Consider the following 5771-nt stretch of genomic DNA (forward strand, 5'->3'; position numbering starts at 1 on the left):
GCAGTTGTGTCTGGCTAATCACTTTTACACAAACAGCAAATGGTGTGTGTGTGTGTGTGAGTGTAAGAGAGAGAGAGAGAGAGAGAGAGAGAGGGGGCTATGGGCGCTATATTTATCTGATCCCCATGGGAAAGCGAAAGGAGCCTCTCTCTCTGCTTCAATTCACTTTCAGACACCGAAGAAGGTGCTGATGATGCAAAAGGCTTCTCCAGTGTCACCCTGGCATTTCTACTGAACACATTCATTATTATTATTATTGGGCTGTTATCATCATTATTATTATTAGCCTATGATTATCTTTATTATTAATAGTAGCCCAGCATAAAGGTTCTGAATGATATTATTGTTCTGTAATAGAATTACTCTTATTGCCAAAATAACAACATTTACCACATCATCGCACATCATTAACTGCCGTCGATGATTCCTCTAATCGAAACATATAACAATATAGAGAAAAAAAAATAGAAATATAGAAATGACAGGGTCTGTAATTGGCTTTTGATCAATCTTGTCATTATATTTTTCAATCACAGCTTATAAATTACGGAGGTATTTAATATTCACATGCTCACTTTAAGAGGCGGTTAAATTGGCTGTGGAAGAAACATCCAGGCACCTCCAGAGGTCAGTTTCAGGAAACAGTCAGACACTGTATAATTTTGATCAAAGATGTAGGCCTATGTGGAATAGCAGAATGGGACGTTGTGTGAGAGTCTTTTTTGTTGTTGTCCCATTGTTATAGTAAAATCTGTTGGAAAAGGCAGATGCGCACTTGGTTAACACGTTTATAGCTTTCATGTTAGTTATTTTCATCTGTGGTATATTTCCCTTGTGTGAGGCGTGTGTGTTTGCAGATCAAGGTTCAGCCTTCACAAAGCAAGAGAGTCGGAAAGCCTCTTGCTCACACGCATGTCTCACTGGATCAGAGTGCCTCCAGTAGAAATGCACAAGCAGTCTCCGCTCCGTGTGATGTCTCAGTGTGTGAGTGTGCGTGTGTGTGTGTGTGTGAGTGTGTGTGTCGCACCGGTGATACTGCAGGCTGACAACACCTCGGAGGAGACGAGACTTAAGCCGCTAGGGGGCGTTAACTGACACCTCTGGCTCTTCATTAAGGAGATCAAAAAATAGAAGAAATATTTAGGAAGACCATCTCACACACCCAGTTCATTTTTTTTTTCTCTCCACATTTTAGGTTGAATACATCTGTAGAATTAGTCAATGTAACTGAATATGCAGAATTTACTTTAAAGAAGAGACACTGGAATAAACGGTTATCTGGTCTAATCGTTCATTTTCATTGGCAGTAGTTTTCTTTTATAATGATGTGCGAAAGCGATGGTAGATATTTTCATCCACATTTCTCAGTAATCACAATATGTCCACGGCTTCATAGCATACAGGGGTATATATACCATTTTAGAGGGAGACAAATATTTATCTTGGAGTAAGGATACTGAAATTGCTTTTATTAATTAGGTTCTAATTTAAGGTTTCAGTAGCAGATGATGAGAAAATACAACGTTGAAAAAATATAGCAGATCACTCCTGACCTGAACTGAAAAAAAATATTAAAAGTTTAAACTGAAACTGTGTTGAAAATATTATAAAATCAAGGTGTAAAACGGATGATAATGACAATGTAGAAGAATTAGGAATAGGTATTGAGGACCGAAATATATAATAATATTTCCCTCCAAACAAGTAGCAGTTAACATCTCCGCGGCTCTGTAAGTCTGTTCAGGCAGCCCACTGTAGGCCTATATGCTTCCAGCCCGTTGTAAATTGTTGTATCATAAACAAGCACGGCTTTTCATGTTATTATATCGCCAACAATACCATTTGCTGACTGGAAGCATAAGAACGAACAGTCCCATTCGCGCGCACCCACTCACCAATAATGACCTATGCAGCTGCACGTGCTTTTGCACAGGTGGAGAAAAGCCTGGACTGTGGTTCCCACAGCTCCACCAGACAGTCTATATTAGTCTCTAGAGACAGTCTATAACAGTCTATAACATTATAAGTCCACGCCGCGTGTTTGATTGTCGACTTATTTTACCACAAAGTGAGCTCATGAGCTGACAGAGCTTGTACTGTAGGCTGTATGTAAATTAGCCGACACAGAATTAACATGACATTCAAATCAATCAAATTTTGTCTTTAACTTTTTTAATCAATTAATTAATTCATTTTTGTTTGAGGTTTTGATACAATTTTTTGTTAATGATCTGGGTGTATTTTTGCACACCCGTGAATGTGCAGGGGGAGAAAAATGCCATTGTTCCAAAAACCTACCAAGTTGGGATTTTTAATATGCATCATCAGCCGAGATAGCAAGCATTTATGATGGAAATAAACACCATAGTGTATGTACCTGCCTTCAAATACACATAGACACAATATTTCACTTTCATTTACCCCAACTTGTTGGAAAAAAACACATACTTAGTTTAGTCCCATTGTTTGAGGCATTGGGTTTTCCATGAAAATATATCAGGTGACAGGAAATCAGGGGGAGTTTGACAACATGAGATGATATCAAGAGCCGCAAAAATCAGGATATAATTGTTTGCAGTATACTGATTTGGCTAGGTGCTAGAGAGACCGAAGGCAAACATGACCTCCACAAAGATTATCACTCTGCGCTGAAGCCCACATTTCCCAGTTGTAATTTTGAGATTTTTCAAAGTTGGATAGAAAATAATGTTAACACAAGACTAAGCAAGGATATTTATTATGAGATACTGTATATAATGGACATTCTGTGACCATGAAGCCCTCAGTTTACCATCTAACAGTGTAGGTCTGAGTAGGAAAAGCATATGTGAACCTATCCATACATTTATTTATAATTGTGATGGGAGTCATGTTTATACAGTGCTTCAGTACCTGACCCATGTGAACAACAGGTCAAATTCAGCTGTTTGTACAAATACATTGCAACTGCTGCGGATATATACAGCTTAATGTTTTAAATGTGACCATTTTACATGCAAATGACAAAATCTCACAAATAAACCAACCGAATCAAAGCAATCCATTACAACTGTAATTTAAGGCTCCAATTTAATTATTTGCTGAACCTAAAACAATATCAAAGCATTGGAAGCATTAGGAGTTTACATGCTCAAGTGGTTTATAAGTTGGCAGTTCTCCTGCATCTGGTTTTTACAGTATAATTATCAGACCAGATATTTGTGTATATTACACCATGCAATAACAAGCAGGTGTCAAATAATCACTCTGAACATTGCTGGTTTGGGACGGACAAATAACGATGTTTGAAACATATCTCTGTTTGTCCATATACTAAATCCTAATCTGACATTTTTATTTGATCCTGCTGACACAAGCCCACAGCCACCTGCAGTGCGGTTTGTCAGAGTGAGTCCAGCGTGGCTGAGTGATCCTTTAAGAAGTCTCATTTATATGTAATTTTTTATCTGTTTACCTACGGTTTGTCTTGTCACGTTACTGTCATATCCAGCTGTACAATATCAATATTTCTTGTTCCCTGAGTGAATGAATTGCTTCATGATGTCATCCCATGTTGTCAAAACTCCACATTTGATAGGACACCATATGAAGATGGATGCAATTGCTTTTATAGAGGAGTTCCTATTCCCCTTGTCCCATGTGGGATTTTAAATATCTGGTTGAGGACATTTCTTTTAGTGAAGGAGTTAACGTGTCACCTGTGACCTTTGAATCAGAGAGGGCATGTTGAGTGTCACTAAAAAAGACTGGATCACAACCACATTCAGTTTTCAAAGACTCAATCAGAGCCGATGGTGAATATTATTGTCCTCACATCCCTCAAAATACATGTAAATGCATACTATGAATACTGCAGTATTTTCAAAAGAATTCACTGATGGTGCAATTACGAGAATATCTGCAGTGAATTGGGTAGTGGTAGGACTCGTGGGTCTCCATAAAGTAAATGCAGACTGTACTTTTAAGTAAATCATAGGATAATATGATGACGCACATGTCATTTTTCAACAGAAATGCTTCTTATTATAGCCTAGGTCTTTATTTGTCCTCATGTTCACTATGAAACATGTGACAAAATAGCAGAAAAGATCAACTTTGACTCGCTGTAGCAAACGTGACTGAAGCTATGATAGACAACAATGGCATTGCAAGCAAGGCCCAGGGCTCCATAATAACTAGGTCATCCTCCACTACAAGCTATAGCCTTCTCCTGGGCGGGGATCACAGACAGTAAATGTAGGTACAGCAGTTACTGAATATTTAAAAAGGCATAGAGATGAAGCAATAAATGACAAAGTAAAGCTGGTGTGGCCAGGCATTAATAACTAATGGGTACTAGTGAGTTATAGGCTGCTGCCGTTGTAATGAAAGTGTCATTGCAAATCAGCAGTTGTCCGAGGTTATTATTATTTATGCATAATTGATGCCAGAACCACAAGGAACGCGTCTCACCCAACAAATCCCAACACCTTGGGAACAAAGACGATGGTGTCAACAGAAGAAAAGGTCACAGAGGAGAAAATGCCCCCAGGCTGAGATTTACATTGTGAGAAGAGGGCAAGGGGGGACTGTTATAACCACACATACATCTGTATACTGAAGGTTACAACAAACTAGTTACACATGAGACAACTGATTCTCTACTGCTCTTTACATGCAGTGGATGTTTGCCACACCATGGTTAGCTGCCACAAAATGGATAAATAGGTGACACATGTAGTTGCACTATAGGAATTGTGTGCTCCTAATATGTTTCTGTGGCTTAGATGTAAATATTTGTTAAATTATAGCATAGGTTTCCTTTTAAGAAATCATAAGTAGGTCTACATTTAATTCAAGGGACTTTCACTAAGTGCCAGATATAAAACTATACCTCTATTAGTTGCCCCTAATTTCCATAAAAGTAAGAGTTTTGGAACCCACAAAATTTTGCTATATTGACAGTTAATATTAAGTAATGTTATTTTATATAATGTTAGATAACATCTTTGTATTTTCAAAAATGTTTCATACTTGCATTTATAACAGTTGCTATAACTTGTATTATCACTTTTAAATGTCTCAAAAATAATATGCTAAATGTAGCCTGTGGAGTCAAAATGATTAGTTTTCATTATTGTTAAACTTTGACTGACAGACAAGGGCTAGCTTTATGATATTAATATCATAAGTGAAGGAACAAGAAATAGGAGAAATTTACTTGCTATAATGAAAGAAAGAAATTCTCCTGTCATTGATTCATTTATTCACTTTGGCTCACCGTCTGTATTATGTTATTAGCCTATTTTGTTATTATATTATTAAGCCTTTTCAGCAGTGGTATCGGGCAAACAAATGAAAGACACGTTGCAACTTATTACCTCAAGCTCAACAAGAAAATGTGATAATAATGAAGACATAGACATTTAATGATTCATGATATCAATCAATTTGTCTTAAATCTCAACTCAGAGGATGATACATTCCCTGTACCTGGGAAATTTAGCCTTTCCTTATTCGAGTTGTAACTATAAACAAAAACGGACGATGATTGCCAGTGATATAACCACACATCTGACGTCAGACTAAAAGTACTTCTATTTGTGTCTGCCATAGCACTGTTTGATTACGTTATTAGTCTCGCCTCATCAATGGAGCGATTGTGCAGTGAAGGGACATTTTCCTTTTCTTCCAAATGTTCGCAAACGCCTCTAAACTGTCAGCGCCTACGTCAGCGTGCATTGACCAATGAGAAGGTGAAACGAAGCCTATATGGATGACGTATACAGGAA

The sequence above is a fragment of the Seriola lalandi genome, unplaced genomic scaffold (assembly GCF_002814215.2).
Source record: "Seriola lalandi dorsalis isolate HSWRI2012SDOR001 ecotype SW California unplaced genomic scaffold, Sedor1 jcf7180002054949, whole genome shotgun sequence".
Lineage (NCBI taxonomy): Eukaryota > Metazoa > Chordata > Actinopteri > Carangiformes > Carangidae > Seriola > Seriola lalandi.